Source organism: Dermochelys coriacea, chromosome 4 (assembly GCF_009764565.3).
Source record: "Dermochelys coriacea isolate rDerCor1 chromosome 4, rDerCor1.pri.v4, whole genome shotgun sequence".
Classification (NCBI taxonomy): domain Eukaryota; kingdom Metazoa; phylum Chordata; order Testudines; family Dermochelyidae; genus Dermochelys; species Dermochelys coriacea.
Window position 1 is genome coordinate 64088101 of NC_050071.1, and position 13051 is coordinate 64101151.

At 43.6% G+C, this 13051-nt stretch overlaps 1 long non-coding RNA gene across 1 annotated transcript; it reads left to right on the forward strand.

Annotated features, from left to right (window-relative positions):
* The first annotated feature begins 694 nt into the window (after window positions 1-694).
* Window positions 695-9407, forward strand: LOC122460091. The gene is made up of 3 exons (XR_006281164.1): window positions 695-802; window positions 6914-7027; window positions 9104-9407. It is a non-coding gene; the product is annotated as an uncharacterized LOC122460091 (long non-coding RNA).
* Window positions 9408-13051: the final 3644 nt, after the last annotated feature.

The following is a 13051-nucleotide window of genomic DNA, read 5'->3' on the forward strand; positions in this document are numbered from 1 at the left end:
CCTTGTTTTACTCCTGCTGTCTGACTGGGACTGTAATTAATTGTGCTGAAATAGCCTGAGACTGTTCCCAAAACTTTGGCAGGGACATGCAGCAGAAGTGCTGGAAAGCTGATCAAGGCCTGCTCTTACAAACAGAAGTCTTGGCTAATTCAGGTAAACTTCAAATAGGTGCCTTATCCAAACTGAACATGGACTTTGAACCTTTTCAGAGTTGCACAATAATAAATAGGATTCCAGAAACCTTAGTACTACATGGTGGCCATCTTAATACATTAACCTCACTAACAATAGCCAGGAAAGTGATTAACCCCCTTATTCTTGAATAAAACCACAGCACTGCAATTATAACACAGCTAAATACATACCCACAAAAACTGCAAGTTGGAATGAAGTATTAAATGTTAAACATTAGTAAGCTTCCTCCCCACCCACCATTATGGAATTGGTTGTAGATTTATCAAATCTAATCAGAATGGAAGTTACTCTGCCAGAAGAAATCGATTAGCAGGCAGTACAGATGCAGGCCCTGTGTAGCTGGGAAAACTGTAAAATATAATGACACTGTGCTCAATTCTAGGTTTAAGAATAAGGTAATACAGAATATGCTAATGAAATCAAGACTCACCAAACAATGGAGGACTATAAAGAAATAGGGAAGAAATTAAGAAATGCACTTTTCCTTGCAGGGGCAGGATATACAAATGATTGGAAACACTCACTCCGGTCCAGAAGATCCTAAACTCTAGCTGACAGCTGGCTGGGTTGAGAGAGAGACTTTTATACTATTATGTCAAATCTTCAGGTACCTTAGCCAATACTCGGAGCAACTACGTTCACAGCTGAGCTCCTTGAGCTCATTATACTTTAGTCTGTGTTTATATTCTGCTCAATGTTTTTGTTTGTGATTCTATTTTTTTATGCATGCTAAGTAAGTTTAGCTTTTGTTTTTGATAATTTGGATCACCTGTGTGGAATGTTCCTGGGGACAATCACAGCTAGGTGCCACCTAGGGAAGTGAATTGGCTTCTGAATTTAGTGGTAGAAGCAGGAGTGAGCTAATGAGTTTCAACCCTCAGGCAAAGGAAAGAGCTTGTGATCCCCTCCCTGAAAGGTAATGTGAAAAGGCTGGCTACAGTAAGTGTGGGCACATGGTCCCAAAGTCACAAAAGGACCTAGGAGTGTAACTCGCCACTTTAGGAGCCTGAGTACAAAATTTAGGTGCTACTGAGATCCTCATTCCCTGCTGAGCTGCTTCCTAACCCATTAGGCATCTGAACTCACTTACCCTTTGAATTTTCCCATAGAAAGCACCTAAACTTCTGCTTATGGGTATGCACATTGCTGCCTCATGCAGATGTCTGTATGCCTGTCTCATGCCTATGATCCGGTGGGAACCTCAGACCAAGTGATGATGGGCATTCCCCTGCCTCATGCCTGCAGGGCCCAGTCAGGTAGGTGTGCTCAGAATATGCCTACCAGATTGGGTCCCATACAAAATCTGGCTGGAGGAGGAAATGATGGTTCCTCTGTGCCACCTCCCTTATAACTTTTAGCCCAGTAATTGGAGCACTCACCCAGGATGTGGGAGACTACCTGATGGGGACAGAAGATTTGAAAAAGGATGTCCACCTCTCAGGACAGTGCCCTAATCACTGATATGATATGTGATATTCTGATGTAGGGCTTCCAGTCTCTCCTGTTGAAGTTGTTTCACTTTGGGTAAATAACTAGTCATTAGAGAAGGCCAAAGAGTCCTCCCTTTCTCTGACCCAATGAGTATTTAAGTATGACTATTGTTTAGCTTAAGTGGCTCCCTAACTAGCATGCTGGCTTTTTGTGGATCTCATTCTTAGGTGCCTATCCATTGCACAGTGTGCCTGGGCACCTAACTCAGGCTTTGCAGATTCTGATGACTTTCTAGATGCCTAAAAGTTAAGTGTTGCAACACTGAGCATCGCAATGCCAAAGTCCCTTTGTGGGTCTGGGCCATGAAGAACTCAATGACTGGAAGAGTACTAGACTTGTTTAAATGCAATTTATTTGTAAAGTTTTTAATTGTTCTGACTTTAGGATTCTTTCCCAGTAGCACACACTGAGGTCTGATTTTCATTGCACACTGACTTCACACTCCATGCCAGGGGTGATTGGATTATTCCTAAAAGTGCGGTGGTCACGAGGCCCTGCCCCCCAGCCAAGCCGGAGTCAGGTTGGAGAGCTGCAGACCCTCCACCTGCCCAGGGTCAGGTGACCTGAGAGCCGGCCTGTGTCCTCATCCCCCCAGACTCCCCTGCCCAGGGCAGATGGAGGGTCTATGATTCCCCACAGCTGCCAGCATGGCTCTCACACTAAGCCGTCTCTGGCTTCTGGTCTGGGGGCGGGACCTCAGCAGCCAAAGAACTGCAACTGGGCCATAGTAAGAGCCTCCCGGGCAGCTGTGGGGAGCCATGTACCCTCCACCCATCCTGGACAGGTAGTCTGGGGAGTGGGGACATGGGCGGGGACTGTTCTTGGGCTCCCCCCACCCTGGGCAGGTGGAGGGTCCATGGCTCTCCACAGCTGCCCAGACAGCTCTTACCCAGACCAGGCTCCAGATTCTGGTCTGGCCAAGGGGCGGGTACCCTGGGGGGAAGAGAAGAGGATGGGCTATGACCCCTTGCCTCCCCCCGCTCCAGGTCTAATTCCATTTCTCCAGTAGGCCTCATTCTCCACTGCCTCTACACCATGGGCCAGATCCTCTGAGTGCAAACTGGACTATCTGCATAGATGTCAGTGGAGCAACACCTATTTACACCAGCTGAGGCTCCCTGTGTCGTCATTTAGAACTCTGAAAAAGACCTAGTAGAGTGGTGCTACACAGTCCCTTGCCAGGGGCTGTAGCAGAATGTTACAATAAAGCCCATAATTATCTAAGGCAGGGGTGGGCAAACTTTTTGGCCCAAGAGCCACATTGGTGAATAGAAATTGTATGGGAGGCCACAAATGCTCACAAAATTGGGGTTGGGGTGCAGGAGAGAGTGTGGACTCTGGGGTGGAGCTGGTGATGAGAGGTTGGGGTACAGGAGGGGATTGGAGAGCAGGAGGGGGATGAGGGATGGGGCAGGGTATTGGGGCATGGGGAGAGGCTCAGGGGGTACAAGATCTGAGCAGCGCTTACCTCAAGTGGCTCCCAGAAGCAGTGGCACATCCATTCTCCGGCTCCTATGTGGAGGTGCGGCCAGGTGGCTCCACATGCTGCCCCATCTGCAGGCACTGCCCCTGCAGCTCCCATTGTAGCATGTAGTAGCCGGAGAGGGGTCATGCCATGCTTCCGGGAGCTGCAGAGTGCAGCCCCTGACCAAGCACCCCAGAGCCCGTGTGGTGCGGCTCATGAGCCAGCTTAAAACGGCCCACGGGCCGTAGTTTGCCCCCACCTGATCTAAGGCAACTCTGCTGTTTTTTTTTTTTTCAATCATTGCACAAATCTAAGCAGTTCAGCAGTTTCTTTCAACTATATCGGCTAAGGCTAGGGACGCTTTGCAGTTCAATACACCCTACAAGTTAACTGGCATTCTTTTTCCTGTTTAAAAATTACAAACTATTGGCCTACACTTAATGATAGATCAACATAGCTATGCCAGTCAGGGTGGAAAAAGCACACCCCTGATTGACATAGCTATACCAGCCTAACCCCTGTGAAGACACAGCTATGTTGATAGACAAATGCTTCTATTGATGTTGGTAATTTTGTTTGTGGAAGTGTGTTCCTACTGATTTGGGGAGGTTGTATAGGTTGTGTGTAAACTACTGGGTTATACCAGCATAGCTACGGCACCATGGCTAGCTAGTATGGACTCAATGTAGATACAGCCAAAGAATCCTGGAGATCTGGCCCTCACAGAATAGACCATGGGACCTGCCCAGAAACTGAGTGAGGACTAGGGACAGGGAAAGACTGGGATGAGTGTGGATCCTAAGGAGCTAGCAGAAGGTGTCAGGGTCTCCACAGCAGCCATCCCACTGTCTCCCTCACATACACTCATCCTACTCCCTGGCAGCATGGCTGCCAGTGATTCCCTAGGCCACTGAAAGTTCTGGCCCTGCTGATCTTAAAAATGTAGATGCTGTTTAACATCCTCATTAGTCACTAATGAGCTGGAAGGTAGTTCCTCATCCTCATTTGACATGAATATAACATCCTACTTTACTTAGAAAAGTCTGCAGGGCTAGTGTGAAGATCATGTGTGACATCTGTCCCAGGTCTCATTCAGTTCAGTCATTGCCTAGTCACTTAGTTCCCATTCCCCACAGAGTATGCAGGAGTGAAGGATTGGTCCCACAGAGGCAGAGGAGAAATCCATATTGAGAGAATTCCTTCCATGAATGGTGGCTGAGGGGACAATCCATGTTTCCATGCATGTTTTTTTAATTTTTATATCATTACACTTGTAAAGCATAGTATTTAAATCATTTTCACCATTTCAGACTTCCTCATGAATTTGTTTGAAGTCTATCATCAGAGTATCAGGATCATATAAAAGTACTTTCACACTGATAATCATAATTCTGTTTTATTGCTCTGGGAAGAGCACTTTCATCTAGGCAGGGATCCTTAATTCAAATCACTTTAGGGTCACTCAAGTTTGTCAACTAGCATTTAGTAATCAGTGAGTTATAAAAACGCATCTAAAGTTAGAAATTCAAATAATGGTAACAATTCATCAGTTGTTTAATTCAATTTATAACCCAATTTCCCCAGATTAATACAAAAAATCCAGTCACTTTTTTGCACATTTGCATGCACACATACAAAATGTGACATTGCAAACTCTCATAATACACATTAATGATTTTATAGTGGCCTTTACTTTCTTCTGAAATGCATCCCCTAGTTATAGTCACTGATAATCAATTTACCTTTTTTTTTTTAAGTTTACCAAACTTATGTTTTAAATCATAAACTATAGGAAATTAGAATCCTAAAATATTTACTTATGTATCAAGCCAAGCTCTGACGTTTTTCCTCTGATATCTGACACTTTAAAGCTATTTAAGTATTCAATTCAGGCTACGTCCTGCCCTGAACACACTTCCTTAACTTTGCCTCTGTATGTTCGCTACCATTTCCTGTTTAAGCTGTCATGGGCTGGTCTCAGTTCATACAGTGAAGGGTTTCCCCCCCTACATTGCACATAACACATGCCAAGGTCTCAGCACTCTTAATAATCACTTGGGAGCGGAGCTAGCGCTAGGCGTGAGAAGACTAAGCAATTGCTTAGGGCCCAGAGCAGCTCAAGGGGGCCCCCTATTAATTATTAGTAAGTATTGGGGGAGGGGAAAAAATATTCCTGTTTAGGGTCCCCAGTGGGCTAGCACTGCTTAGGATGAAGAGCATCTAGTCGTTAGGCGCAAATAGAGCTAATCCTCGCCAATAATGCCACAATTGTCAGATATATTGCCGACTGACTTCTGTGTGGCTGAAGTACAGCAGCATGCAGTGCAAGCAGTAACCACCATGGGACTTCTGGTGTGGCTCAAGCTGCTCCAGCTCTTGGAGACTGCCATAGGCTTGCATTTCGTGAGTGTCTACTGGCCCTACAGCATGTAGACTGGAAGTAGCAGTGGGGAGTCCCACACACAATGGACTTATGGGGGGCTAATTCAGGTTTGTACCGCAAAGGCAGAGTACAGGGCTCTCTACACGTGGCCCTTGAAGCATCCAAACCTTGAAGCCCCTGCAGTGTGTAGGCTGTAAACAGGGGTGGCTCTACCACTTTTACCACCCCAAGCAGTTGCTGCCAAATTGCCACCGCTAGAGCAGTGGAGCTGCCGCCCAAAAGCCGCTGCGGCAGGAAGAGCGGCGGAGCTGCTGCCAAATTGCCGCCATGGGAAACGGACTGCTGCCCCGTTCCCAATGCTGCCCCAAGCACCTGCTTGGAAAGCTGGTGCCTGTAGCCAGCCCTGGCTGTAAACAGACGAGGGAAGAGGCACAGAACAGAGAAGTGTGGCTTTTGAAGGGTTAATTCAAATCTACCCAAGAGGAAGTATGTGCTCTCTGCATAGTCCTTCCCTGCTGCCTCTGCAAGCTAAGCAACAGTGGAGTGGGGGAGGAAAGACAGTAGGGTGGAGCTAGATTTGAAGGAGACAGGGTCAAACTAGGAGAGAACAGTCAAGAGGAGATAGACTCGGACTATTTTCCCTCAGCCTTATTCTTGTGAATTGGCCCAGTTTTTCTTTCTGGACAGGAGGGAGAGGAAAGAGAATGACCCCTTTTCTCTTTGCATCCCCAGCGATCCTCCAGATCACCCACTGAAATACTACCCTGTGACAGATCCCCGCCTCCTGAGCACAGCAGCTTAGGTTATCCACTTTGAAATTATAATCAACATACAGCAGAAGGGTGGAAGAGGAGAGTTGAGGAGTTGGGCTGTACCTTGCAACCTGTAGCTTTTGCTTGGACACTGAGTGCTGAGAAATAATTTTCAATCCTTTGTTCCCAATATGAACCTTATTACTCAGACACAAGTAAACATACAGTTAAGGAGTTGTAGTGAATTAAGCCATGCATACACTTTCTGTAGTTCTGGTACACTTTCTGGTTAACTTAAAATAAAGTTATCACTTGGAGAATATATTCAAGTATAGAAAAGTTTCTTAGGTTAGAGATGTTACATGTGAACTCTTTAGTTTGCTATGAATTCTCCATCTCTGCCCATTCATGTTTAGTGGGAATCATAGAATATCAGGGTTGGAAGGGACCTCAGGAGGTCATCTAGTCCAACCCCCTGCCCAAAGCAGGACCTATCCCCAACTAAATCAATCTTGAAGTAGAATTTTCAATTTGGTTCATCTATGTGAAGACTCTAGGTTTTACTAGTAATACAAGTTTATTCCTTTATGGATTGAAAGCATGAGGAACATGAGTGTTTCCTAACAGGTCTTGGATGTTATCACAGAGAAGATCTACATCAGTGGTCAGCCTTCCTGTCTCCTCATTCATTCGATGTCCAGGTGATCTTCAATAAGGAAAGGAAGCAAAAGTTGAGACTAGGTAAGCTGTTTTATTCATAACTGAGGGTACGCTCACTTTAATTCCTATTTTAAAAAATCCTTAACAAATCATCATAGACATTCTTTATGGGTATTCACACCAGGACAGACAAAGCCAAATAACACACATGCATGGAATCAACCATGAAGGGTAAGATTATGGGCTTGCAGGAACTATTGTACATTGAGGCAAAATGGGAGGCAATAAGAGTTTATCTATCCACTCTCTAGCAGCAGATCAAGTCCACAATCAGAACAAAATATTCTCAAATGCTTTAATCAAATTTATTTGAGGAATTAAAATAAAATACTGGATTGATTGGGAACAAATTGTTGCCTCTAAGATCACTTTCTGCATTTCTGGGAATAATGCCTCTTGCCACTGCCTCAACCCCTTAATGTGGATTTGACTCAAAGCCAGAGTTTAGTTCTAAAAAGTACCAAAGAAAGATGGCATTTAAAATTCTGTATAAGGCCTTCATCCAAATCTCAGTGAAGTAAGTGGAAATACTCAATGTGATTTCAGCAAGTTTTGAATCAAGCCTCTCTTGCTGAAAGAAAAATGCATTACAATATGTCCCAAAAAAACACCAGTGGTCAGTATGATTACAAAAAACTTCAAAAGATACAGCAAGATGAATTTATTGTTGTAATAAGAAACCCTAGACACTTTTGGAAAGGCTTAGCTATGTAGATTAACCAAAGGAACTTCTTTCCAACCTTATTTGAATCTTACTTTTAGGGTCTATATTGAGCTACAACCTTATAGTTTCTTCTCTTCAGAGGCTACTAAAAGTTTTTAAAATTAAATATAGAAACATGACAAAATACAAGCATGTTTCCAAGTGTTTGACTCATTTTATAGATATCTCTTACTATAAGTGAACAATATGCAGTCAGTATTTCTTTCTGAAGGCAATAACTTCACAAAACATCCCATGTATTCTCATACCCTTCTGACACTGTGGATGAAGATGCAATATTGATATTTTTCAACTATGTTGTGCTTTGAGGAGTTCAGAACAGTCATACTTAAGTGTATGTATAAAGTACTTACTATGATTCAGAAGATGTCCTGTATTATTAACATTAATGTTTGTATAGTGTTGGTGCTGTACAACACAAATCTATACAAAATGTATCATTTGTATTTTTTCTTAATGTGAGGTACTGATGCCTTATAAACAGTTATTTCAAGAAACTTTGGGTCAAAAAGAGAATAAAGAAGCCCAAGCCTAGAATGTTGCATAGGGATATGAAGCTTTGGAGCCAGTTGTCAAGCCCTGCCTTTGTGCCCATGCTGTGGATGGCCAATACCTGTACCCTTGTGGGTGATGTTAGATACTAGACACACTGACCGCATTGGGGCAGAGCAGTGTTTTGGGGTAGAGCGAGGGAAGGTTCCCCATGGCTGAGTGCCAGCTATGGGAAATGGGAAGGGGCCATGTTTCCCAAAAACTGTGCTTTAGGTTGACCGTTCTAAATGCAGCTGAGAGAGGTATCCAGGCAGAGAGCTGTCCACCTCCACCAAGGCAACTGGAAAGGGACAAGGGATTTCTCATGATTCCACAAAATATAACAAGTGTGGTGTGGAATGCCAGCCTGGGGAGATTGGCCTGACCATTTTCTCTCCAAGACAGATCTTAGAGTTCCTCCTGTGCTGGGGGAAAAAGAGGTGCAGAATGCATGGAGATAAACATGGGGATTAAGGAAATCATGCACTCCCAGTGCCAGGCCCAACGATTTGAAGATCAGTCAGCCTGGTGGGGGGGGTATTACATAAAGGTAAAGGGATTATGCTTCCCTCTTACCTGTGTATCTATGGGCTAGGATTTGACCCTTAATATTTAAAGATTTGTTACTTTCAGCATGACAGGCAAAGATGCACATTTACTATGTGTTCCTCTATTTTGCCTCTATTCCTACTTTTTATTCCATTTTAGATTCAAGCAGGCAAACCTTATGGCAGGCCTAGACACAATACTGTGTCCTAGTTGCAGATGTCTACCTGTGGAAGTCATTTATTTGTAACTTTAATCCCTCAACTTGTTCAAAGGCTTTTTTTTTTTTCTTTTAGGTCAATAACAGAGAATCATTGGGATAGATAAAATTAACTTGCATCCCATCCATCTGTGTTTGCTGGCCAATGAGAATTTTTGCAGCATCATTTGGTACATACTCAGTAGCTGGCTTAATTTAGATACATTCTGAGGTATGCAGTTGAATGCTAAGGACCCAATACTGTTCCTATTGAGTGAGTTCTGCTATTCAAAATCAGTCAGTATGGGGATCAAGCAAACACTCACACTTTTGTATCTTTGTTTCTTATGCACTTAAATCACTTCTAAACCAATATCTATAACAAAAGATCTTGTAAATGATTCCTAAGACAAAATAAAGTTTAAAATTAAATAACATTGACAGAAAGGCTGTCTGACAATCATTATGCAGCACTTGATATATCAACTTCTTGTTTTCTCCTGTTTGTTCCCATTATGTTTAGTCTGCAAGGAAAACCTTTCCTGACTCTTCGAGGTTTGTGTTGGCCCATCAATTTTATTGTATTTAGAGGCCCCGTACTCACAATAAAATCCCATAGCACTGGCATACAATAGAAAGGAATAAGAATGTTGATGACAGAAGTGGCAACAGAGGGCTCTTTATCATTCTTAGCTACAGACACTTCCAGTCTGAATAAGAGCTTGTTGTTTTTCCCCCTTGATTTCACCACCATCATATTGTCAGCTTCTCAGGGCTGGAATCTCATACCTTAGATGTGTGGAAAAGCTACAATCAGAAGTGGAAGGTAGCCAGGAAGTTTGCAATAGGTTATCAAAACTGAAGAGTCAATAAGAAACTTAAGGTCAAAAGACAAATGGTTTTTGAGTGTTTTTTAAAGTGCAGGTTTCTATTCCAACTCAATCCACACTTTATCTACTGCTGACCTCATATCTATAACAATCTATGGAAGGAAAGGAAGGAAAGTTAGTAAAAAAAAAAAAAAAAATTAAGAGTATCTGTAATTCTAAAACTCCGTAAGATATTAACAGCATGGCTTTCATTTTGTTCTCAAAATCCATAAATTAGATACCCACTGTTCCTAAGTAGGAGGTAGGACCCCATATTGTTCCCACCAGAATCAACTAAAAATTCTAATGACTTGCATGGGAGTGCAATTGGGAGCAATGCAATTGAGTGCATAACTTCGTTAGTAACTTTGCTTCAGGATTTTTCCCCCCACAAAACTTACTTTCCACATCTAGAATTGGTATATTACATCAAACTAAACACACAATAGGCCAGATCAAGCCACTGATTTCTTTTTAACAGGATTGTGCCAATTGATTTAATTAAATGCTGCTTCAAAGTTGATACTTTTCTGTAAAAATAACTCAAGCTTGAATATACTTTAGGAGAAGTATTGGACATTAAAAAATGGAATCCAGACAAAGAAAAGATCAGTCCAGCAGCAATCAATTGAAAACAAATGTTTTTGCGTGCCTGTAGAGGCCATGGAAGCTGTAGATCACGTTAGTAGCTAGGTTTTTTCCTTTTCACTCCATCATTTTAGCTTTGCCAACCAAAATTTTTTTCCACTTATTTGAATGTTTGTAAGCTAATTCAAGTTCTGATTTTGTAAATACATGACATACTGTAGAGAATGTTACAAAATGACTATACATGAATGATTTTGTGTTAAAGGCAATCTGAAGATATACCAAACAATTTTTTTCTCACTTACTGACCATGCACTGTAGTTTTCATTTGCTAAATTTCAAACTGGTAGGAAAAAATCATGGATACTCTTTAGGGTCAAGAATGTTTCTTGTTCTGAATTTCAGGGTCATTAATTGAGGTCTTTAAAGCAGCCTAGGGGATATGAACACACATCTTCCATCCAAATTTAATTAAATTTCATTTAAAATTAAATTATTCTTCATTTAAGTAGTTATTATGACATCAAGTATGCCATCAATCTTTCACTGGCTGGATGATTCCCTCTAAGGGAGTGAACACTTCAGCGTGGAAGGGGTTGCTATGGAATATCTGAAATTAGCAGATAAAAATATTGTCAGAGCTAACAAAGTTGTACTGGAGACACTAGGCTTCAGGAATGAAGTTAGCCCCTAGTTCAATAGTTACATTGAAACAGATGCACACTTATTTTTTTAAAAAAAAGTCAGGTTTTCTTCCATTTAAAGCATGTAGGCCCTCTTGAAAAGTTTACCCAGTCATTAATAGGCCACTTGAACTTTTCAGTCTTTTCTCTGACCTAGTTCCTTCCACAGTAGTGACTGGGAAGGGTGCTTCACTGCCTTTCTGAAGCATTTCAGTATTACTCCTCTGTCTACTGGTGTCTAAATAGGGAGCTGACATTATTCAAAAAATGTACAGGGGAAAACTTTAGAGCCTATTTTCAAGATTCTTTTGTGTCAGAAGGTGTCTCCTAACTTTGAATAAAGTAGGAAATAATGTGCACTGATAAGTTTGGGATGAAATCCTGTAGCAGAATATAGGTCATTTAGGACCAAATTATGCCATTAATTACCGTGTGTGTATGTGTAAGGAGGGTACAGGACACAAGAAACCCCATCAAGTTCACCTGCCTCTGTAGCCATGCAGTAGGCAAGCATAATCATAGTGCTGGCACCCTAGTTCTTGCAACACTATCAACTTGTAAGGCAGAGGTGAGCAAACTTTTTGGCCTGAGGACCACATCAGAGTTCTGAAACTGTCTGGTAGGCTGAGTAAGGAAGGCTATGCCTCCCCAAACAGTCTGGACTCTGCCTCCTCCCACTTCCTGTCCCCTGACTGCCCCCCCTCAGAACATGCCACCCATCCAACCCCCCCCCCGCTCCTTGTCCCTTGGCTGCCCCCTCCCAGGACCCCACACCCCTAATTCCCCCCAGGACCCCACCCTATCCAACCTCCCAGGGCCGGCTCTAGGTCTTTTGCCGCCCCAGGCAAAAAAATTGCCACCCCAAGCTCCAAGAGTGCAACAGCCCAAGGTGTGTGTGTGTGTGGGGGGGAAATATGGCCAGAATGGCGCCCCTGGAATTGTGCTGCTCCAAGCACATGCTTGCTTTGCTGATACCTAGAGCCAGTCCTGCAACCCCCCCTGCTCCCTGTCCCTGACTGCCCTGAGTCTTATCCACACCCCTGCCCCTTGACAGGCCCCCCAAGATTCCCATGCCTATCCAACTCCCCATCACCCCCAGAACCTCCACCTCTTGCTCCCTGTCCCCTGACTGCCTCCCCGCCCCCTTACCGTGCCGCTTAGAGCACCAGGACCGGCCGGAGCCAGGCACACCGCCGCACAGTCTAGAGCACCAGGGCAGGAGTTTGCAGCCCTGCTACCAGAACACTGGCGGCATGGTGAGCTGAGGCTGTGGGGATGGGGGGACAGCAGGGGAGGGACCAGGGGCTAGCTTCGCAGTTCAGGAGCTCAAAGGCCAAGCAGGAGGGTCTCGCAGGCCAGATGTGGCCTGCAGGCAGCAGTTTGCCCACCTCTCTTGTAAGGGGACAGACAAAGAGGAATAAGGAGAGAGAAAGGGCCTACTGCCCCCAATTTCCACACGAGCCTGGTGAGCTGATCAGAAGTAGGGGGAGAATATTCTGCACTTTGCAGCTGGGTACTGTAGGAGCCATACTGCTCCTGAGCCCTGCCTGAAGCACAATGCGTTCTGAAGACCATGCTGAGATGGTGCTCTCACTATTGCCAATGTAGGGAATAGCCTCAGAAGCACTGTCGATCCCAAATAGAATGCAAGTCTTTAGGGCAGGGACTGTCTCCTCATACATTTTACACAGCCTTCTAGCAAAATGGGGTCACGTCCATGACTGGGCTATTGCAATACAAATAGTAATAATGAAAATAACAGTAATTCATTTATAAAAATGTTGGCTGAAAAAAATTTCAATGAAAAATGGCCATTAAAAATAGACTCTTCTATGATAAACTGAAAAGAAATTCAAGTGGTGGTGGAAATAAGTTTTTTGTTTTTTGTTTTTTTTTAATTTCCAC